Genomic DNA, 25,322 nt, shown 5'->3' with positions numbered 1-25,322 from the left:
CCATCCAAGCCGTGGAAGTGCTCCAAACGTGAGGAGCTCTATGGAGAATATGAACAGAGCTTTTACTTCTAGAACCAGGGGTGCCCGAAATAGCTCCTTCCACATCACAAGTCTATTAACAATAACGTTTGCAAGTCACTGACTGACAGTGACGACTTGAACAGTATGCTTCTTGTAAACGGAGTGAAGTAAATGCACTTACACAGAAACTGACAGAAACTGACGATGGGCACGCACACACATACACACAAGTGGCTCAGTGTAGTTTCACAGTCCGCAATCTATGTCACATAAAGTACACGCAAGCGTACCGACAAGTACTGGTATGTGGGTTTAGTGGCACATAGTCTGGTCTGGAATGATTTGCAGTTCGGTCTGGATCCAAACCTTGGTTCCGACTTTGAGAAGCCATGACCTTCATTATACAGCTTCCATATGTAGATCCAAATTACAAAACATCTTACCGGTGGACTTTCACAAGAGGTTAAAGGGAACCCTTGAATATTTAGATGCATGAAGTACATTTTTAAGGTAATTTTCTCCCTCTACATCTCTTTCCATTGGTCGTATTAATGTATTTGCTTGTCCTGTACTGGGTCTTCCCAGTACAGGAAATACATTAATCCAAGCAAATATTATCAAAACCTAATCCATAACAGGGAACAGCTGTTTTAATAGACAAAAGTGTAGGTTTACCAAACCAAATACTTTTGTAGGAGGATTTATCTTTCTGAGTGGATGAAAAACTGTTTTGTCGGGCTTTTGGGCTCAGTCAGACTCAAAGTCTCAGGAAGTAACCGATTCTCAATCAAGAGCAGTTGAGTCAATAAATGTGTCTGAAGTGAGACACCAGGTCAATATTGGAGTGAAAGCAACAAGCAAGCTGTACATCAGAAGATATAAATTGTTCAGATCAGACTGAGCTTGTAGCAGCAATCTTATGACTAATGCTGATTCCCCAAAAGCTTGTGAAGTACAAGAATAGAAACAGTGCTAAGTTTGGATACTGAAATATGTGAGAGGGAGACAGGTGTGACTCATCTTCATATGAGCTACATACAGGATTCAGGAGTTTGAAACAGAGGTGGAGACCTGCAATCATGAACCCTTTAATTCGAGAATGAGAGAGTACATATCAGAAATCAAATTCTGCTCAGAACAATTACCATTTTAATGACATTCACCTTTCTCAGTGCTCAGTTTTCTGAACTAGAGTATCAAGGATATCAGGGATTTTGGAGCCCACTCTAGATGCTAGGTAATTGCAGCGCCTACAACCTTTTCGATGTAGCAGATTGAAGTCTAAATGAAACTCTGACCTTCAATTTGCTCTCTCTTCATCAGTTCCTGTTTTTCTCTAAGTGACTTGATTTCTCAATGTTCTTTTTTTCCTCTTTATTTTCCTTATCCCTTTCATTTAATCAAAGCAACTGTCTCTTTGTTTCTCATCTCATACCACATCCTTCATCACTGTCTTCGATAAGATGTGTCCACACTCCCCCATGGTGTTTGATCTTTGGCTTGTGATTCTAATTGAAACACACAACAACACAATGCCCAAATAGTTCTCACACTATATCTTAATCTACTTGTATTTATACTTTATAATATATCTGACTATTTATATGTTCCCTTAAAAGGGAAACAGCCTCATGAATAGTTATAAGGGTTTTATAACACAAATATGAGGGGGCACACAGAACAGCTTTGAATATAATTTAGCTGAAATTACAGTGGAGTCAATGTACACACATGTGAAGAACACACACCTGGGCAGGAGGCGTCAATTAGGCCTCCCTTGGACTAATCTCTCATGTCTTAGTTTAGATTTATAATGGGGACAATGCATAACAGGGTCTCCAATAGACTCTCATGTTAGCTCCACAGAAAAGAAAACAGTGTACATAATGGAAAAGCTGGAACTGATCTTCTCATCCTACTCTTGACAGTCAATTGGAGCTGTTTGAAAATTAGGTGATTTAATCAGAACCTCATTTCACATTGCATTCAAACACACATTGTGTTTTAATGAGCATTAATTAAGGTTTTACTGTACATTTCTCAATGCTCCCATGATAAATGGTGACTTTCAAGCTGTTGAAACTCTGTTTAGTGTGATTTTACTGATCTGTTACGCACACACATAACATGTTGTTTCTAACTAAGCATTTTGACCAACCCTCAGGCTTTAGGTGAAAGTAAACAACATTGAGGCGATTGCAAGAGACGAAGAAAAGAGAAGGGAACAGAGAGTAAAGCAAGGAAACAGCTCATTATTACAGCTAATGCTCTTGAGTCACTTATCACTAAGTAACAGCACAGGTGCAGGCGAGCCATTATAAACAGTTGCAAAGTGTGTTGGGATAATGAACACGCCCCTACAGACTCCCTTTACTTTGTGGGGACGCTGGAAACACCTGCAAAGGCAATTACAGACAAGGAGCGACAATACACAAGATTCAAGAGTGTTCACAGCGCGATTTCTAATTAAACTGTAGGGCAGTGGGATTGGGAAAAAATTGGATAAACAAAACAAGGACAAATCGACTGTGGGAACAAATAGATGAGGAGCAGACTAACACCCACTTCAGGGAATGACCAAAAAACAAACAAATTTTGAGGGTATACATGCAGCTTCCTACACATGTGTTGTATGCTGTTCTTTTGGCCTTGTCCTTATTGTGCCTTTCGGAATGTACCTGCAGAGTAAAGATGAGGCTAGCGCCTGGATAAGAGCCAGTTAGCTTAACTTAGCAGAAATAATAGAAACAGGGGCAAACAGATAGCCTGGAGGTAAAATAAAATCAGCCTAAACCTCGCTAATTAACATGCTGAATCTCATTTGTTCATACAAAATGCATACAGAAGTGTAACAATGACACATTGTGTAAGCTAGCTGATCGCACATGTTTTTAGTCTTTCTGCTAAGCTAACTGGCTGCTGACAGTAGCTTATCACTGTACAGACATGAGAGTGGTATCAATCCTCTCAACTAAATCTTGACAAGAAATCAAATAAGCGTATTTCCCAAAATGTCAAAACATTGCTTTAAGCACATAATATCTTTTTAAAATTATCACCTTTTAGGCTGAATGGTGACTGCTGAATCCAGAGCTGTGAAGTAGTGTGTCCAGTCAACCTCTGAAGCTAACGTTAATGTTAGTTGTACCATGTAGCAGCATGGTACAGCTAATGCTAACTGTTCCTTTAAACAAATCCAGAGGTAAGCCAAAATTATTTGAAAGAAAGTAAATGTGAACCTTAAAGTTATTAGTCAAACTGCACACTAGTTAGTAAACTGAGTCAGACTGACTTCCTTGTTCAACTTTGACCCGTAGCCGTAGTTCTGTACACACAGCATTTTTCTTTGGTTTACAGTTGTTTCTGCTGCCTTTTTTATAACCTGTTGATCATCAGACTGCTCGTATGTCTTGCCCTGATCCCAGGACTCAACACTTACTATAGAAAAGATGATGAAACTACAAAAATAAGACCCAAGTTGTAATTAGCAGCAATTTTTAGCAGCAAGTTTACCTAGCAACAAATGTCTAACTGTGACTTCTTAGATTTCGGTTTCGGGATCTGCACTAGAATATTTAAATTCTGACACTTCCCTGTAAGAGTCAGAAAGGCATTGATGATGTGTGTGAGTGTATATGTGTGTGTCCGCAGCGACACGGTCGACCCTCTTTGTGTGTGCAGACAACCGAGCACCTGAAGAGCAACGGGTGATTACTAGCCTTAATGGGCTTAACAAGCATGACAACGGAAGGTCTGCTGTCTGTCAATCAGAGGTGAGGAGGTAAGAGTAGCACACAAGTCATTAGAGGCAAACAGAGAAAGAAAGAAGGTGCTGGGGGAAGAGGTGGAGTGATAAAGGGATGAAGAAAGGGAGGGACAATGGCAGGCAAGGCAAGGCAAGTTAATTTATATAGCACATTTCAGCAACAAGGCAATTCAAAGTGCTTCACACAAAACATCACAAGTATCACGACAAAGTGCAAAAGAAAACACACCACAAAAGGAAAAAAATCTACCAACCACTGACATCAGCACTTAACCTAGAAATAAATAATTATTTGATTTAATAAAAGGCAGCGGCAAACAGAAAAGCAACATAAGGCAATATAAAAAGATATTTAAATACAATTAGAGTTAAATAGAAACTAAAAATAAGATAAAACAGGAAAGTAAAAGTTACAGTGCAGTGTAGCGTAAGATATTAATCAAAAGCCTCAAATTTGATTTAATAAAAGGCAGCGGCAAACAGTTGCAGCAGATCTGCAGTTTTCTGGGCATTTGTTCCAGATATGTGGTGCATAAAAACTGAAAGATGCCTCTCCATGTTTAGTTTTAGCATTTTTTAGACAGAAAGCAGACCTGTCCCAGACAACCTAAGAGGTCTGGATGGTTTATAACGTAAATTTTCAAAAGCATCACGACAAAGTGCAAAAGAAACAAACCACAAAAGGACATTTTTATACAATTATTCATCACTATTCATTATATAGTCATTAAAGAGAATAGAACAGAAAATAAAAACAAGATAAAATAGAGGCTAAAATAGAATAAGACAGGTATAAAATACAAGAATACTTCAGTGGTAGCAATTTGAGACTTAATAAGTGAAAATTCAGAACGTTTTTCGCCTTGTGGACACAATCTACAAATCGGCACCTAGGCCTCTGAAGCCGTAAGCATAACAGAGCCTCTCATTTTCCCAACGGATACGGATTCACCACTGGTCTTGATTAACCGAAATAATCTCTTTCAGTTTACCCCAGAACGTCTTCCCACGGGTTTAACCTCACTGTGGGTCTTATCTGTGTCGAGTGCAACCCGAAGCTGCCCCAGAAAAAAAACACTCAGCTTTGGTGCTATGGGGGTCGAAACACACACCACAGTCTTTTTCCCAAATCTACCAACCACTGACATCAGCTGCACTTAACCTATAAATTAATAATTATTTGATTTAATAAAAGGTAGTGGGTAATTTAAAGCTCTTTAACTCTGGACACTCAAGGTGAAATTTCTCTCCATGCTCAAAGCATACAGTCTTTCCCTTTTTGTCTATAACTTATTTTACTCTTAAACACCTCTCCCCACTCTCCCCTCTCTTCATTGGTAACAGACTGAGGGAAGCGCAGAGTAACAGATCTGTGATGCAGCACTTCAGCCATCCTGCTGCATTTATCAGAGCCAGAGCCTCTCCAGATCTATTTGTCATCCTAGCTGTTAGTTTGAGTGGAGTTATTCAGGCGGCTTTGGGGAGCATCTCTTGCCCTTTCCGACCCATACTCACTCACCTATGCTATGTTGCACCCCTCCATCTGACAAAATGAATTTTCTAATAAAATCAAAAAATATGTGTTTTGTATTTTTGTTTACATTTGAGATTGTTTTTGGGCACAATTTAATTGTGGATTTAGCAGCCTAATTTAGGAGGACGACTATCAACCATCAAGTCTCGCACATAACTGCAAGATTAAGGATGACCCGCATGGTTAAGGATTAAGAGTTTTGGGAGCTAGCATTAGCAAATAGTAACAGTGATCATGAATTTAAGAAAGTGGCTTAATGTTAAAGGAAATTCAACTGACAAAAATAAAGAGACATCTTTAGATGATTGGAATCAGAAGAAAGACAGGTTGTGGAAGGAGAAGTAAAGTAAGGAGTGAAGCTCAACACAGCATTCCTAGCCCAGGTAAACTACACTCTCATTTAGCTGAAGGAAATTCAAGCTGGTGCTGCAGTTGGTTTCCTGGCTATAGAAGCTGCTGAAAGCTCTGTACATTTATTCGTTGTGGTCATAACTTAATCTCATACAGTATAGTGGTAGAATACTCATGTGTAATACATGGTTATGTTTGGGTTGGAGTGCTTCTGTGGTAACTTCAGGTTTGCTCCAGACTCTTAGCAAGATGATTTCACATTTATGGAAATGCATTAATCTTAGCTGCTGTACAACACCTAATAATCACCCATACATACATAAACCACAACAGACACTTCTTAGGATTTGTCTGTTCAATTCTTTACAAAGTAGTTGGATAAGAGTAAGGGTCTATGAAGAGGATGTTATGTGGATGTGGATGAGAATAGATCTGGATGGATGTTAATGTGCCACAGTGTGATAAAGAGAGCTGTGCCTCACTACTGAGGTTCACAGAGCTTTGGATCAGCAGATGAAAAATGATATTGTCTGGGGTGCTGGCATCAAAGCCTAGAAGTATCAAACCTGATTTCATGTGTGAAAAATGGTACAGCTGACAACAAAAAGTTATTAAGTCCAAATGAATAAACTTGTGGAGACTTTTTTATTTCTTTGTCCTTTTTTGCATTGTTAGCTTTGCATTGTTCAGTCAGTCGGTCGACCAACAGACTGACTGAAATATCTCAAAAACTATTAATTTCCATGAAACTTGGTACATATTTAATACCATGAGACTGACGTTTGTGTTTTTGGGTGAAATGTCTTTATAGCTATTGAATCGATTCAGGATCAAATTTATCACAGACATTCTTGGTCCCCTCAGGATGAACTGTAATAACTTTTTCATTTAGCACCATCAAAATGAGTCCAGTACTTTGGTTTATGACCAAATATCTGCAAAACTAGTGACATCCCCATCAGTCCCAGCTGTACTTTTTGTTTAGTGCTAGTTAGTAAATGTTAGCAGGCCAACACGTTAAACCAAGATGGTGAACATGGTAAACACACTGTATATATACCTGTTAAATATCAAACACATTTTAACATTTTAACTATTGTTGACAAGAAAAAAGTGAGACTTTGAGGTGAAAGCTGGAAATTAACAGACACATTTACATGCCCTACCTTCTTGAAGAGTGTCCACTGACACTAAAATGTCTATACAATGTTGCACCTAACTGTTTATTTGAATGAGAACAAGTATAGAAACTTTGTGTACAATTTTGTGATGGTGTCGAGAATTTGAAACGTTATGCAAATATCAGCCTTGAACCGTTCCCATAAAGTGCAACACAAGAACCAAAAACCTTACTCACCTTTTGTGAGCAAAACAATATCAGTTTCTGCTTTTTCTATGTGGCATGAATAAACCCTCATAACCTCTTAATGCCTTTCAAACAACTGTATCTTAATTTCTTTCTTTAGGTTTCAAAATACTGAAAACCTCAATGCAAACAGATTGGTGTCGTTAGCATTTTGTGACTTCCATCTAATTGAATTTTAATGATCATGCGTTTGTATGACAGTCATGATAGGCTATGTGTAAATATTCACACCATAAACTTGCACAGTAAAAGCATCCCTCCCATCTGTCTCACCACAGGAAAAAAAAAAAACATAATGGAGGAGACATTATTGTTGAATCTTTATTTGAGCACAAGGACAAATTAAAACATGCACCATCAAGTAAAAGAGTGAACATAAGAAAGTGGTTGCACACTGGATCAACTAGCTTTGCCAAGTTGTAGGTGTCATTAGTGAACATTCAGTGAAAGGACATGTCAGAAATTGTTTCAGAAAGAAAAAACACTTCCTATGCCCAGATTTAGTATTCAAAATATTGACTAACAGTCTCAGTTTTACCTCTTTACCCCACAGAAAAAAGTATTTAAATGTATTATAAATATTATATTAGTATTATAAATGTTGGCCATTGTTTAGAAATGCAGGACATTTCATTGAGCTGAATTTTGTCTCTGTTTGCTGATTAATCTGTACCTACTTTATGGGCACTCACATTATATCAGCTCGTCTCTGATCTCTTTCCCTGTTAAGCGGCTGTTTAGTTCACATTCCCTAATGAACTCCAGTCCTGATGGAGCCATTGAACCGAGCAGATTAGATAGGGATTCTCACACAGTTTATCTTTCAGGTTGATCATTTCTATATGTATGTGTGTGTGTGTGTTGGTGTGAGTTTTAGTCCAGACCTATTTCCCAGCAAGCTTCTGTTTCACAATGTATTTTTGCATTGTGAGTCAGACTACCATTTTGTTTACACTTACATCACGGCTTGTGCTTTAGCTTAGCGTTAGACGTGCAACAAGCCAGCACCCTTGTAAAGTGTTGGGCCAGGGCTAACAATATAAACATATTATTATAACAAAAAGAAAATGGAAGAAAAGAAATAAAGCTGATCACAAACCCTAGCTGACCAATCTAATGGCCATTCGTAGTGGCCCTCTTTTGGTGCTCACTACAGGTTAAATGTACCACAAAGAACAACATGTCTGGATCCCCACTATGCAAAAATACAGAGTGGAAGAGAGGCCAGGGGAACACAGACAGGATGTGTGGTGAGACTTTGGCTCTCCATACTAGTACCAAGTCCCCAGAAAGTGCGCTGGACTTTAAAGCTAATTTGACATAGTGGACAAACTGTGTAATTACAACTTACCGCGTCCATCACGTGATGCACACTGGCCCAAAAATACTTTTTGCCATAGACTTACATTGTGAAAGAGATGTCTGCGAAGAAGCAGATTTTTTTTTTTTAATGTATATCATCTTCTCAGTATGAACACTTAAATAGCCGATATTTAAATCGTTATGTCCTAAAAGTTGTACAATTCACTATTAGCCAAATCCAGAGTTATTTTCCTGGGCATAATGAACACGCATCAGAGCCATGGGACTGCAAGGCCCTGCATGCTCATGCATGACATATCTGGTGCTGCTGGCTGCCTGCTAGCTGTATTCGGCTGTAACCATGGATATACTGGCTGTAATTCATCACTTGTATTATCTTATTATACATCCATGGACTGTTTGCTGTAAAGCCTGCACCGTGGATATATTAACGTCTCTGTTCCCAAACAACCGGCTATCGGATAGTAGCACGGTATAAATGGAATTTAACGTAGTATTGGCCGCACAGATGCAGAAGATCTAAGGATTTTATAACCAGATGTCAAACTTTTTTGCTTCATGCGCCACTGAGTAACTTTCAAAGGAATAAACGGGGCACCTTCTGACGCTGTATCCAGTATTCTTCATACATCCATGACTAGTACAGCATCCTCCTTTTCAGCCCTCCCCTCTGCATGGCCCACCAACTGTTTTAATACTGAAACACTGACACGGCCAAATTTACCCAGGCAATTTACAGACGCTGTAAAGTTCCTGTGCTGCAGCCGTCTCCTGTTCCTGAGCTGATGCAATAACCAGTCTCCTGATCCCCACGAGCTGCAGCATCATCCAGTTCCTGTTCAACATCAACCTCCTGGGTTCCTGGCATCACTGGCTCCACCTGCTCCTCTGCCTCTCTGTCGCCGGCCTCCAGTCTGTACTGTTGCCGGCCTGAGGTTGTCTGCCCCGTGCCTGTGTCCAGCCCCCAGGTTCCTCGGTAGTGTAGTTATTTTCTGTTTTATTTTGAAATGCTTTTACTTCCTTTCTTTACTGTTTACTTCCTGTCTTTGTTTGCTTTTCCCACCAGTTTACACCGCCCTGATCAGTTTCACCTGTGTCTCGTTGTCTCCCCTAACCTGAGTGTATTTAAGTCTGTTTGCTTCCTTTGTTCTGTGTCAGTTCATTATTGCCTACTTGCCAAGCGTCCTGGCCATTGTTTCTCAGTGTGTTGGAGTTTCTTCTGTTTCTCTTGGACCTTGCATAGATTTTGGACTTTGCCTGCTCCCTGTCAGTATTGTTTGCCTTTTTTGGACTGCCTGCCTGACAGATCCGTGTAAGCCTTATACTTTCATTAAATTGCAGAACTGGACCTGCTCTACCTCGGTGTCTGCATTTTGGGTCCTATTCCCTTGTGTTCCCTGTTTCCCTGCTTGGTGAACTGTAACACCATGTTAGAGGGCAGAAAAATGATTATAGCTGTTTCGAACGGTCACACTCAAAGGCGGGCTGAGAAGCAGGTGGTCAAAGAGAAAAAAATAATTCAAATATGGAGATACTGTAACTCTCTCTCTCTTGGAAGACATGAAAAGTGAAGGAAAAAAGAGAGCTTAATGAAGAAGTTCAAACTCTGCTTGCTTCCTCACTTCCACATAGCTGGCCAACCGCTGCGTAAAGTGGGTGTGAATATCGGATTGTTGGTTACAGAAAGATACAGATATTGTTGGACGCAGCCCCCACCCAAATTCCAAATGTAGGAAAAGTTGTGGAGGAGGGGGTTTCTGAAGCTATTCAAGCATCTGGCAAACACTTTGGATTGAGTATAACAACAACTTTAGTTTCCCCTTGACAAAATGTGAAAATAGTCATAATAGTCATGTTCTTAGTCAAATCAGCATTTATTATTTATAAATAAATATTTAAATTTATAATTATTTATATATAACTATGTTTAATTATAAATAAGAAATTATTATTTATTTATTAAAATAAATAAATACAGTATTTACTGTATTATTTATTTAAAAACCTCTGTGGGATAACTGAATGGTTATTATTATATTTGCTTTAAAAAATTAGCTCGACCACTGGTCTATAGAATCGCCTATGTATATATGATTAGTCATGCATAGTCATTAGTCATGTGTTTAGGGCTTCTCAAGTCATGAGCAGGCTGAAACACATAATGGATTGAACCTTGTCATCAATGAAAGAACAATCTAAATCATTAAGACATGATTTACCATTGCTCACAAAAGGCTCAATAAGATAACTTGTATGGGTTCTGCTTATCACAATTAACATGTGTTTTGACAGAAAAATGAGGATAGTGCATCACCTAATGTGAAATTAATGAAAATGTACTAAAACTGTCCAAAATTCAGTGGGGGGGGGCTACCAGTAGCCTTGATTTGTATGTTGGCTGTTGTAGCACTTGAAAGTCTTAATAGTGCATAGGTGTGGGGGTGTGCATGTCTAGTTTTGTCTTAATACAGCACTGTCTGTTTCAGTAGGAGTCTACAGGTGGCTTTAGCTGTCCACAAAGAAACATCAGACATTTCTTATGTTGACATCATTTCATCTCATGTGTGCGTTCTCTCTCTCTCTCTCTCTCTCTCTCTCTCTCTCTCACCCTCCCTCAGCTGAGATGTCTGCTCAGATGAAAGAGGCAGACAGAGAGCAATTCTGACGATGTTCATCACAGCAAGCTAACATCATATGGGGAAAAAGCTTGACACCAATATTTTTTTCTGCTCTTCACTCAGTTTTGTTTGCCAGTGGGTCAGTAAGCATCCACGTCAAAGCTAATCCGTCCCCCCTTCAAATCCTTCATGACATAACAGCGCTCTGTGTCCCACTAGGCTTGCCTGAGTGGTCACACCAAACATACGTAGAGAGAAAGGGTGCAATCTTTTGGACCAAAGTCATCCGTTTTTTGGTTGAAGAGTGAGAGAATGAAGTGAAAGAAAGGTTAGCTAAATGTCTAGCCCCCTGAGTAAAAAAAGACAGACATCAAAGAGAAATTAGTGCAAGACAAAGCCTTCTGGTCTCAATCAAGCTGGTAAACAGTTGAGTGTAATACCTTTTTTTTGTTTGTTTGTTTGTTTTAAATTAGCCACTGATAGGAGTACAATGATAGGGCAGCCGCTTCACTGCAGGAGAGAGGATAGAAGCCTAATGGAAGTAGGATTGCCTTTTCCAGCAGCTGAGCCCTGTGGCATTGTCTTTTATGTCCCAAATTAGCAATTTACATGCCTTCTTGGTGCTGGCCACCTTTTTTGCATCTTAACATGTCTATTTGGATCGAGGCAATGGGATCAGTGGGGGGTGGGGGGTACCAGAACAAACTGAATCATGAGTGGAAGGTAACCTTGCAAAAAAATCTGGCCACAATCACAACATGAGTTTGAGGAGGAATTAGGAGTAAATGAGCAGGACGCACCTCTCAGTACTGTTACGCATTATTGGACAAAACAGTTTTGAGTGAAACAGACATTGTCACCTGGAAATTTGCTGGTGCATGAGCAATGGTCAAACGGCAAATAACCAGAAAAATGCTTAACAAGCCATTTCTAGTCCATTTGGCAGAACATTGCTTCGTAATTTGATTCATTTTTTCCCTCTGTTTATAAAAGCCTGTTGGAGCTGCTTTGAATATTGATAAGTCATGGTTGCCTGGATGCGTGCCCGCTTGAGACCTCTTTAACTGACAGACATGTATCATCATGCATATCTGCACACACACCTACATACATCACAAGCTGAGCCGTGTGTGTGTGTGTGTGTGTGTGTGTGTTTGTGTTTGTGTGTGCGCAGGAAGGACAAAGAAGGGAGCGAAATTTATCAGATGCAGCAACCCGCTTCTCTTGTCCTTTTCCACTCGGCCCCTCATCTCACTCTATCCTGCATCTATATATCTTTAGCCATTTAATTAGCTGGACAGGTAATAAATTCCATGTCTTATGTGCTACCCACTGGTTTATTTATTTATCTATCAGCCTTTTAGAGCAGTACAGAATCTGAGGACCAGACTCCATTATAAGGCAAGTAGCATCTCCAGCCTTTTAAGGTTTGAGTCATTAGTTAATCAAGCTGACAGTGTGACAACATGAGGGCTGTTGTGTCAGTTTAGGCAGCTGTTGCATGCTACATTTGCACAAAGAGATACTGCACACGTACAAGTTGTGACTACATACAGTATATACTTCTAGTGCATGTTAGCTTTTGTGTGAAATGCTCATCCGAGTCTCAGAGCGCGTGTGTGTGTGTGTGTGTGTGTTCCTCTGTGTGTCTGGCTAGCCAGATAAGAGCTTGTGCAGCCATGTCCTGCCATATTGTGTCACATCATTTAAGACTCAATGAGCTGTCAGTGATCTCATTGCTGGAGGGTCAGTTAGGTCAAGGCACTGGGTGCTTCCCTCTGTTCACTGGTCCTGCACAATGCACTCAGTACCTCCACCACTGATGTTCAATATTACATTACATGCCTTCATATCAGTGGCTCTGCTTAATCCTTTTCTAATTGAATCAGGCTGCATTTGCAGTGCTTGTTCCTGTAGTCTTAGGTGACAGTAAAGTGTGAATGAGTGTACGTGTATGTGCATGGGAATGAGCATGAGTTGAAATCATTAGGCCTCATCGTTCACCATTAGTCAGAATGACAGAGCTAAAGTGTGGTGGACCCGTTGAAGATGTCCTAATTAAATGCTTACAGTGCGGTAAAGTTTAACATGTATCCTGTCATTGTAATTGGCCACTCTGGCAAATATCAGCTTTTGCTGAGGACCAGAGGTTAGTGTTCTCTGTAACACTAGGTACACAGATCTGTATCTGATTTGTGTCACTTGATATGTATGAACAAAACTGCGATTATAACATGTTCCGAACACAAACCCTACATTTAACTTTGCCCCTTTCCTGCTTCTCCTTTCTCTCTTTAAATACTGTAAGTGTTTTGTGCATGTGCAAATGTATGCACAAATTTGTATGTACATATGTGAAAGAATGCATGCATGTCTGTGTATCAAAGTGAATGTGTAGAGGGATTTATGCATTTTTGATCAAGAACAGCAATATCCCATGAGGGAAACAGTATTTGGAATGCTCACCCAGAGTCAGGTCAAACCTTTAAAGTTATGAATTTCTGACATTTGAAATTGATATAGACTTACAGTAGATGCTGCTTTATCCTGTATGCACTTGACTTTACTAATGGTACCTCTCATGCCATACTTTTTTGCAGTGAAATTAGGATATCAAGAAGATCTTCTGAGCCATTTTCAGTCTGTTTAGCAATATTGAAGTTCAACAAGATATACATTACCAGATAGGTCATTATTAAAGATGCAATATAATCGTATGCTTTAATACACTGTATATCAACTTTAGTGTGTATGTTCCACTTAGGAGTCGCAGGTTCTGCTTTTCTAGAATTTTGGTTGAACTTGAAATGGGGTTGTGGGCATACATGTGTATCTACAGTAAAAGTTGAATATGTGTTATTGTGTGTGTGTATATATGTGTGCATGAGTGTGTGTACTCATACTGGCAAGCTACTGGAGTGCTTGATGGAGGGCCATTATATTCTCGTTAGTTCAGCTTCAGTGCTCTGGTTCTGGAACACAGCTGCCCTCGCTCCCCGAACACCGGCAGAATCGGACCCAAAAGACCAACCCTGCCCCCTATAAGATATCCCTCTCCCTCCCTTGCCATCCCTCTCTCCCTCTGGCTTCTCTCTCTCTCTCTCTGGACTCTGTCCTGCTGGGTTTTTTTTCACCCAGAGCATGCTTAGCAGTGACTTCACAGCACACCTCTGAAGGACTGTAGACTGCTGCCTGATGTTTAGTTTTTAACAGCTGTCCAGAACTTTGTAACATCATTCCTGGCTGACGTCCCATCTGTACTGTGGATTCAAATGGTACATCCTTGAAGGTCATCAGCCACAACCTCTATTTGCTGCTATGATACATCATCATTTACCTCTACTTATTCTGAGACCTCCTACTGTATGTCAGTTCATCTCAAAAATGAGTGTTCTCACTGTAAAAAAACCTTTCACCTTATACTTTACGTTGGAGTTATCATCACAACTAATGGTTGAAATTTCAATCAGTGAATCTGGCCTTTTATTTCATATTCATGTAAAGGTAAAGTGCCTGTATGGAATGTAGATTTAGAAGTGTGGAGACTATGAATCAGAAAAGAGTATGGTGTGATATTTACTTAACTTTGTATCAGTTACAATCACCAACTATTACAGTATAAAATGACTCAGATACTTGTTATCAACTTGGAAATGCTGTCAAATAAAGATTACTCACTCTCTAATCTGTCAAAATATCAAAAGCAGGTCCTCTTATTGTAAGATGTAATACCTCCCGTAAGATTTTGAAATGTTGATTGCAGGGTGCCCTAGTGGCCTTGTGATTAAAGTTCTGACCATGAACCATAATGTCCTTGGTCTCTCTCTCTCTCTCTAATTAGGTTTTATGGGCATGGGAAACAGACGGATATGATCAATCTGTCTTTATTAACAGGCTATGTCCCACACAATAGCTGTAATTAAACCTCTTCTTAAAAAGCCCACTCTTGATCCAGGGGTTTCTAGCCAACTATAGACCTACAGTATATCTAACCTTCCCTTTCTAAGATCCTTGAGAAAGCAGTCGCCAATCAGCTGTGTGACTTTCTAAATAACAGTTTATTTGAGGATTTTCAGTCAGGATTTAGAATGCATCATAGCACAGACAGCGCTGGTGAAAATTACAAAATACCTTTTAATTGCATCGGACAATGGACTTGTCTTGTTAGATTTTAGTGCTGCATTCGACACCATTGACCATCACTAAGCTGGTTTGAATCCTATCTATCACATCGATCTCAGTTTGTACATGTTAACGGTGAGTCCTCCGTGCACGCCAAAGGAGTTCCACACGGTTCTATGCTTGGACTGATTCTATTCATCTTATATGTGCTTCCTTTAGGCAATATTATTAGGAAACACTCCATAAACTTTCATTGTTATGCAGATGATACCCAATTATATCTATCAATCAAGCCAGATGAAACTAATCAGTTAGCTAAACTTCAAGCATGACTTAAGGACATAAAAACCTGGATGACCTGCAATTTTCTGATGTTAAACTCTGACGAAACTGAAGTTATTGTACTTGGCCCCAAACAACTCAGAGACACATTATCTAAAGATAAGATGGTGTAGTCCCTCATTCAACGTCTATTATATCTAAAGATATAGTTGCTCTAGATGGCATTTCCCTGGCCTCCAGCATCACCTTAAGGAACCTCAGAGTTATCTTTGATCAGGATTTATCCTTTAACTCCCACATGAAACAAACTTCAAGGGCTGCCTTCTTTCACCTACGTAACAGGCTGCCCCAATAAGTCCCTTAAGACTCTCCAGTTGATCCAGAATGCTGCGGGACGTTGACTGACAAGAACTAGGAAAAGAGATCATATTTCTCCAACATTAGCTTCTCTGCACTGGCTCCCTGTAAAATCCAGAATAGAATTTAAAATCCTTCTCCTCACCTACAAAGCTCTTAATGATCAGGCACCATATATAGGCCTATAGGCCTAGACTGCCGGGAGACTTCCTATGATGCATTGAGCTTCTCTCTCCTCCTCTCCCTCTCCATCTGAATTCATTTTTATCCTATTAATGCATGTTACTAACTCAGCATCTTCTCTCTCCTGTAGTTTTGTGCTTTCTCGTCTCTCTCCTCTCTCCTTCTGTCGCGTCCAGCAGGTATATCTGCATCCGGAGCTGCAGAGTCTGGATCTGTGATTGTGGGCCACCTGCTGCCCCTGTGTTCCTGCTCGACAACCGCTACTACAATTGTTATTATTAGTCTTAGTACTATTATCATCATTATTATTCCTATCACTATCATTCATATTATTATTACCTTAGTAATGTTAATATTACCACTACCATTACATTATTATTATTATTTTAAAATTCTCTGTGGAATATGCATTGTTCTCTCTCTCTCTCTCTCTCTCTCTCTCTCTCTCTCTCTCTCTCTCTCTCTCTCTCTCTCTCTCTCTCTCTCTTCAATTGGGCTTTATTGGCATGAGAAACAGATGTTAACATAGCCGAAGCATGTATAAAATAAAAATATACATAAAAGAAGAATTGTGATATTAAAATATATACAGATAAGTAAGATAGGATAATAATAATAATTTGTAGACTTGCAGTTAAAATACAAATACAAAAAGTGAAAACACTGAAACATTTTTTTATGAGTGTGTGTGTGTGTAGGTCATTCATTGTCCCTCAGGTTGTGGCATGCTGATATGTTGTATACTGGACAGCACGATATGCCTTGTCTCCTTCTTCTAGGCATATTCTTAATTTTGAGAGGTCATTTAGCTCTTTGAAATCTGAGATTGAATTTGTTAAAGTAAATGTTCCTTATTTCATTGAATGTTGTACATTGTAGGAGGAAGTGCATCTCTGGCTCAATCTCACCTGTCGAACAGTGACCACATTTTCTGTTTTCTTTTGGTTGCCATGATTTTTTGTCTTCCTTTTTTGATTGCCAGTTTGTGGTCACTGAGCCTGTACTTGGTTAGGATCTGTCTTTCTGTCTCTGACAGTAGAGAGATATTCTGCCAATTCATAATCTCTTTTTAGGGCCAGATAACATTCTGATCTACTTTGGCTTTTAGTTTCTTCTTTCCAATGTTCCAAATACGTTTCTTTACATTGCATTATAATTTGGTTTACTCTGATTGGTGTTTGGAAAGCAGTGATCTTGTGAGACTGGTCAGAGTGTGTCTGAAAGGGGCAGTAAGTCTCAGCACCAACTGGCATAGGGGACTCTTTTCTGGGCTCAGCTCTTGGGTTTGGAGGGCTTTGGAATGGAGGGTGTCTAGGGGGCTGGATTTAAGGTGATTAAAAAATTTGAGCGCTCTCTTTGAATGTTAATTATCAGTGGGTATCTACCTAGTTCATGCATACATGCATTTGTTGGTGTTTTTCTGTGTAGGTGTAAAATGTATCTGCAGAATTCTGCATGTAAAGATTCTGTTGGATGTTTGTCCCAACAGGTATAGCTATGATGACTGAGTGGACCCCATACTTCACTACCATATAGCGCAATGGGCTGGATGACACCATCAAATATTTTAATTGGAATTTGAAAATTATAAAATTTTCTCTTAATTGCATTTAGAGCACTTCAAGCTTTTTCTTTTAGTGCATTCACTGCCATGTTGAAACTCCCTGATGCTGTTATGTTATGGTTATACCAAGGTATAATTCATACTATGTTCAATGATATTATTATTAATGGTGAACTGGTATTTGTTCTCCTGGCATCTGGGGCATTTTTGAAAAATGATGACATTAGTTTTCTTCATATTTACTACCAGGGCCTAGTTCTGACAGTTAGTTCTACTTTTCTACTATGTCCAGCTGTTGCTGTAGTCCTTCTTCAGTAGGAGACAGTAGAACAAGGTCATCAGCATAAAACAGAGACTCAACCTCTCTATCTAGGAGGGGAAAGGCCAAGAGCAGCACAATGATCCAGCTGTACAGCAAGTTCATTTATATACACATTAAATAAAGTCTGGCTTAAGTTGCAGCCCTGACGAACACCTCTTCTCTGGGTGAAGGATTCAGTTTCTTTGTCTCCAATTTTTACAGCACATCTATTTTCCAAATACACTGATTTAACCAGATCACACATTTCGCCTTTCACATTTGTTTGGTGTACATGTTTGTTAATTATAGTGTGAAGGGCGTATACATGGTCAGTGGTGTGGTGTTTTGGGAGGAAGCCAATTTGATTTTTACTCAAGATGGAGTGTTCTTCAAGGAAATCTAGTATTCTTTTATTTAGAATACTACAGAATAGTTTACCTAAATAACTGCTGACACAGATACCATGGTAGTTACCAGGGTCTGATTTGTCCCCACTCTTATGAATGAAATGAGCCCTTTGCACCAGATGGCGGGAAAACATCCTGACTGTAGTATGTTATTAAACAACTTCAACACTGCAACCTACATCTCTGAGGTGTTGCGTTTGAGCATTTCGTTTTTAATGCTGTCTGCACCACAAGCTTTTCTTGGCTGGAGAGACTTTGTCTGTGTGGTCAATTCTTCCGAAGTAATAAGGGAAATCAAGGGGGTTTTGGTTGCCTTTAATTGTTTCTTCTAATGTTTGGAGTTTTTCTTTTATAATACATTGATCTGAATTAATTAGATTCATTAGCATGTCTTTGTACAGATTTTCAAAATGTGCTCTCCAGATGCCACCATTTTGGATGGGCAGTGCTTGTTGTTATTCAACATATCCCAGAATTGATTTTGATTAATGGCGTTTTCATTATCTTCAAGTTTCTTGTGGGTATAATTTTGTTTTTTGTCATTGTACCTAATGTGTATGGCTGGGTTGTTTGGTTGGTGATGTTTTCTGATATTCTTGCATTCTTGATCAAACCATTTGTCTGCATTTTGCTTTTTAATAGGCTTCTGTTTGTTTTATAAGGTTAGTTTTAAATGCTGCCTTATGAAATATCATATCGATTTTATCAATAGCCTTTTTTAAGCCATCTCTGGTAGGGACATATTGATTTTGGCTAAAGACTGATAGGTCATTCATCAGATCAGGTGAGTTCAAGGCCATAATGAATTTGTCTCCACTGTCTTATGCCCATCTGTAAGTAGGGTTTAATTTATACAGCTGACTGGATTCCCTTTTTGTCACTCATTTAACCTGAGAGTTTAAAGAACTCACTTTTTTGGTTGTGGTCTGAATGGGGGGATTGCTGTCTGACAGTGAATGGATTGATAGTGGAGGGGTCCATGTCAGTGACTGCATAGTCTACTACACTAGACCCAAGAGCTGAGGGGAGACTGACCAAACACATGATTTTATGCCCTGTAGGTTGATGACAGGTTCAGTTCCTGTTCATCCATTCAGATCTCCAGTTAGAAGCACGTTTCCCTGGGCCTGGAAATAGACAATTTCTGAGTGGATAGCTTCAAAAATGTCTTCTTTAAAATAAGGAGAATCTACTGGAGGTATGTAAATAGCACAGAGATAAAGGTCTCTATCAGTTATGCTTAGGCTTTGATCTAATCTTAACCAAATGTGTGATTTACCGTGTTTAACTGGTGAGATATGATGACAAAGGTCTCCTTTATACCACATTAAGATCCCCCCCGATGTTCTGCCCTTGCGTATGTTTTTTAATTTTATAGAGGGCACCATGACTTCATTATATCCTGGAGGACAGTGAGTGAGCAGATCATTTTGACACCCTGTTTCTGTCAACACAATTATATCAACATCTTTGATAGATTTCATAAAGTCAGGGTTTCCATTCTTCAGCTCAAAAGTTGAGGAGTGGAGATCCTGAATATTCAAGCAGCTTATATGAAATGAGCATTAAAACAATCAAAATGAACTTGTATAGCAGGACAAATATAAAAACACCTACAATTATCTATACATTTACAATACTTAAAAATAATTTTACATTGATTACTTGAAGACGTACTATTTTCACAATATTATCATTGTGCTGACTACTACTATTGCTATTGTTCTGTTTCTCAAGTAAGAAGGTGTTCTGAGTATGTGTCTTAGCTGAAAAGAAGCTGGGTGCACAGGGTGTGCAGCATCTCCCTGATGTCTCCCAGCTCAGAGGTAGCAGGGAAAGGGACTGCGTCGGTGGGGAAGGGGGACTGGAGACAGCTTCTGCAGTATGGCTCCGGTGCAGTGGGTGGGGAAGGTGGCACATCCTCTTCTGATCCATTAATGTCATGGATGACATGAGGAGGGGTATCTGTCCTAGGCAATAGGGTGAAGACCACAATGCGGGTGTCAGGGGACTCCCTACTGGCCTGCTCTGCCATCTTCCTCACTGCCTCAGCAGTGTCTTTATGGAGGCTGTGTCGGTCATTTGTTCCTGTGTTGATCACCAGGCATTGAGGGCTCTTGAGGGTCTCCTTTTTCAAAAGCTTAATTGCCTGGCCTGTGGAGCTGGAGCATTTAGATAACACTTTCTTACCAGGAAAAAGCTTGTTTGTGTCCAGGAATTTCCTATCAGAGTCAGCCAGCAGGACCACTTGTGGGGCTTCCTCTTCAGGCTGAGTGGAGGGAAGTTGGGATGGGCAGAGTTGGGTGTTGGCAGCTGGCTGGATGTATCAGCATGTACCAGGATGCTGTTGGGCTGAGTGCAGAGCAGAGAGGGTGGGACAGAGACAAGACAGGGGTTTGAGACACTGGCAGGGAGAGTCTGTGCCTCAGTACTTGTCATTGTGGGGACTGATGAGAGTTGGTCTGTCAGGTGTTGGACTTGCCTGGTGAAGCTCCTTTCTCTGTTCTCAGCATCCTCCTTCACTTTGGCTAACTGAGCACGGAGCACACTGTTGTTTGAGTGCCTCTATACTTCCTCTGAGGTCAGATACCAAGGCCTGGTTGTCTCTCTTTAGCTGCTGGAGCTCTTCTTTCAGCTGCTGTAGAGTATTGTCTGGGTGCTCAGACAGCCTGGCTTGGGTCAGCTCTTTTAATTCAGCAAAGTCCAGTTCCAGCAGGGCCATACTCTCCTTCAGCTGGTTGGTGGCGCTGGCAGGTGTGGGGGAACAGAGATTGACAAGGTGGTGGGGTTCCCTAATGGGCTCTCATCATTTTCACTGTCACTGTTGATCCTCTTGGTGTCCAGAGCTGTGCTGCCTTCTGATCGGTTTCCATAGCGACGACTTGTTTACTCCAAGGGCTATTTACTTTGCTAGCTTTTCTTGCCTATGAACACTGGCAAAAACTGAACTATGTACAGTTTACCAGATATATTAATGTCACTAAATGAAGACTTTGGAGTGGCCTAATCAAAGTCCTGACCTGATTGAGATGCTGTGGCATGACTTTAAAAAGGCAGTTCATGCTCGAAAACCCTCTAATGTGGCTGAATTACAACAATTCTGCAAAGATGAGTGGGCCAAAATTCCTCCACAGCGCTGTAAAAGAATCATTGCAAGTTATCGCAAAGGCTTGATTGCAGTTGTTGCTGCTAAGGGTGGCCCAACCAGTTATTAGGTTTAGGGGGCAATCAATTTTTCACACAGGGCCATGTAGGTTTGGATTTTGTTTTCCCTTAATAATAACAACCTTCATTTAAAAACTGCATTTTGTGTTTACTTGTGTTATTTTTGACTAATATTTAAATTTGTTTGATGATCTGAAACATTTAAGTGAGACAAACATGCAGAAAAATAAGAAATCAGGAAGGGGGCAAACACTTTTTCACACCACTGTATATGCCTAGGACTGTACAGGGATGAAGAACTGACTCAGAATCATTGGTCAGGACACAACCTCAGAAAGCTAGAAAAAGATCAACAATAAATAATCCTCACATTCCTTGAGGCTCCGGCTGAGGAGGTAGAGTTGCAGCCATCTTCGACTCAAGCCTATTAATCAACCCTAAACCTAAACTAAATTATAACTCATTCGAAAGCCTTGTTCTTAGTCTTTCACACCCAACCTGGAAAACACGACCACGCCAATTCCATTTGTTATAGTGAACTGTGCTCCTGGTCCTTGTTATGAAATTATATCAAGTTTAGTATTTAAAACAGATAAAATAATTATTGTTGGTGATTTCAATATTCATGTGGATGTTGAAAATGATAGCCTTAGTACTGCATTTATCTCTTTATTAGATTTGATTGGCTTTTGTCAGAGTGTGCATAAACCCACTCACTGTTTTAACCACACCCTCAACCTTGTTCTGGTATATGGCATTGAAATTGAACATTTAATTGTTTTCCCACAGAATCCTTCATTATCAGACCATTATTTAATAACTTTTGAACTCATATTACTGGACTAGACGCCATAAGGCAAAAACTCCTTCTCTAGATGTCTATCTGATAGTGCTGTAGCTAAATTTAAGGAAGCAATTCCATCTGCATTTAATTCAATGCTATGCCTTAATATAACAGAGGACTCCTGTGCTAATTTTAGCCACTCCCAAATTGACCATCTTGTTGATAGTGCTGCAGGCTCGCTGGGAATGACACTCGACTCTATCGCCCCTCTAAAAAAAGAAGATAGTAAAACAAAGAAGGTTAGCTTCATGGTACAACCCCCAAACCTGCATATTAAAGCAAACAGCTTGAAAGGAAATGGCGTTCCAACAATCTGGAAGAATCTCGTTTTGCCTGGCAAGATAGTCTTAAAACATATAGGAAAGCCCTCCGTAATGCCAGAGCAGCCTACAACTTAATATTAATAGAGGAAAATAAAAACAACCCCAGGTTTCTTTTCCGCACTGTAGCCAGGCTGAAAGAGTGTCACAGCTCTATTGAGCCATTTATTTCTATAGCCCTCTGTAGTAACGACTTCACAAGCTTCATTAATGATAAAATTGTAACTATTAGAGAAAAAAATTCATCACGCCCTCAACCAGTACCTCTCTCTCAACCCAATCAGCAGTGGCGGATGGCTGCCCACCCTGAGTCTGGTTCTGCCCGAGATTTCTGCCTCTTAAAAGAAGTTTTTCCTTGTCACTGTCGCCAAGTGCTTGCTCATGGTGGGATTTGTTGGGTCTCAGGCCATATGGGCTAGACCTGCGCTATAGGAAAAGTGCAATGAGATAACTTCTGAATTGGTGCTACATAAATAAAACTGAATTGAGTTGAAAATATCATCTATGTCATCTTTCCTGGAAATGAATCAAACTATTTGTAAAGAAAAACAACTCCGAACAAAGACAACAACAACACAGAGAAGTTTGAAAAGAAAAGTTCAGGGAAAGTCAATGTAGGAGCACTGCATGTTACTGTGTGTGGAGCTGAAGGAGAAGATGCACTGTCATACGTCGATTAAGACAAGAGTCAGTGAGACAGAAATTGAATAAGAGTATTATTCATCCATGGGCGGCCTTCCATCAAAGTGCTCTTCCCTGAAAAACACACGCAGATACAGAAACACACAGACAGTGAAAAACAGATACACCCAAGCAGACAAGGGGCCAAATACATGCATTTCTCAATACTCCAGAGTGCACTCTATTCTTATTCAAATTCCGTGGCAAGCAGAGACTTTGAGAACAAGATTTCCTCTTTTTATCACCTGAAATATATTTACCTCAGCAGCTAGTGGAGAAGCTTTATCTAAATGAAATCTATCCCTGCTACCGATCTCACTGACATTACACCGCTCCACATCTTACACAAGCTGCCTGATACCAAACCCAAGAACTACTGGTGTTTTTTGTTTGTTTCTGTTTGTGTGTGTGCATGTGTGTTCAGAAAAAAAGAGTGACAGAGAGAAAGAGAGAGAGAGAGAGAGACACGTCTTGTAGCCTAATATTTGTCATCTCTATTGAAGATTACAGTATGATATTTTGATCAATGAAAAAAAGGTGACCATGATTTGGCACTTCCTGTGTGTGTGTGTGTGTGTGTGTGTGTGTGTGTGTGTGTGTGTGACTCTCAAAAAGTTGCAGATGCACCAAACACAATTCAAATATTTCATATCTCTATGTTTTTTCTGAAACCATTACAGTCAACACATCAATGCATTCATAGTAAATGAAGTATGACTACATTTATGTAAAAGTGAGTTTGAGATCGGCTGCATGTTTGTCTTCAGGGGTTAGTCCAGGACATGGACGTGGTAGCTGGCACACCGCATGCCCTCATATCTGTCTAGCATTCTTAATGAACATAATTGGCTCAGACAAAAACATTTAAATGATGATGAGCAGATGGCATCATTCACACGGGCTGCATAACAAGAGGCTGGCACCCCGATCTGTTGGAAAAATAACAGGTGAAACTTCAGAAATCATCCTCTTAACTCAGGACATCACAGCAGTAATCAGATGTAAATTACCTAGCCCAATAAATCTTTGATTAGCTTTCATTGCGTGCTGTTTCTGTTGACTCTGGCCTGCTATTGGTTGCTGCAACACAGTAGCATCCCATTGTGTCGTGAGAAGCGTGTTAATACCTGAATGACTACTGTGTGTTTTTGTCTGAGTAGCTTATATATAGGTTTGTGCCTCATACCACTCGCTCACCTTCCCACCAAGACTCACTACAACAACTCTACAGCACTAATACTACAATAAATTTATACAAACATGATAAGAAATGCATGCACACTCCTAAGACATGTATTCAAGGATTTGGATAGAGGATAAAATAGCAAAGCTCCAAGTAATAATAATGTTTGCATAGGTTGACAGGTAAGTCATCTCTTTCTCCTGGCTCTGCTAATTAAAGCCGGCACCAATGGGACAGAGAGGGAAAACACACTAATATAGCTTTGGGCTTGAACAGATGCTGCGCTTTGATGAGCACCAAGTTTAGCCTATCATACGTTCTCTCCGATCATCAGGAAAGCAGGAGCAGGTCAGCTTTAATTACCTGGAGAATATCTGACAGCTTTCATTTCAAGTACAGTATGCACATTTTAGGTGATTGAGAATATATGGGAAGGCACTGTTTATTATCATTGTGTAATTGGCTTCATGTTCATGCCATCATTTATTTAGTGAGAATAGTTCATGTTCTTCTTTCCACATAGTCAAAGTCTTTTACTTTGAGGGTATAATGTTCAGTTACGTTCCAATGCCAAAGTTATTAAAACTCTTGCGAGAACGGCTATGTCCTGGAGGTAGTACATACCAGTCCTGACCCAGTACGAATCGAATTCGCATAAAATATCGGTACAAAAAAATTGGTCATTTATTGCCAGCACTATTTCCACCTCGCTACATGTAGGACATGTACATACTTCCTGCATTGACACCTAACATTGGAAATGGATGTAAATCCTGAGGTGCAGAATTGTCCAACATAGATGGAATTCCTAGGTTTACTGGGTGGAAATATTTACTGTTATTCTTTCATTTGGAAATGAGCTGGCAGTGTTTGTTATAGCTAATTTGAAACACCAAAGAGATGAACACCACCAATGGGGTCTACTAGCAGATAT

Source organism: Siniperca chuatsi, linkage group LG17 (assembly GCF_020085105.1).
Source record: "Siniperca chuatsi isolate FFG_IHB_CAS linkage group LG17, ASM2008510v1, whole genome shotgun sequence".
NCBI lineage: Eukaryota > Metazoa > Chordata > Actinopteri > Centrarchiformes > Sinipercidae > Siniperca > Siniperca chuatsi.
The sequence above is the reverse complement of the archived record's forward strand: the minus strand, read 5'-3'. Positions refer to the sequence as shown.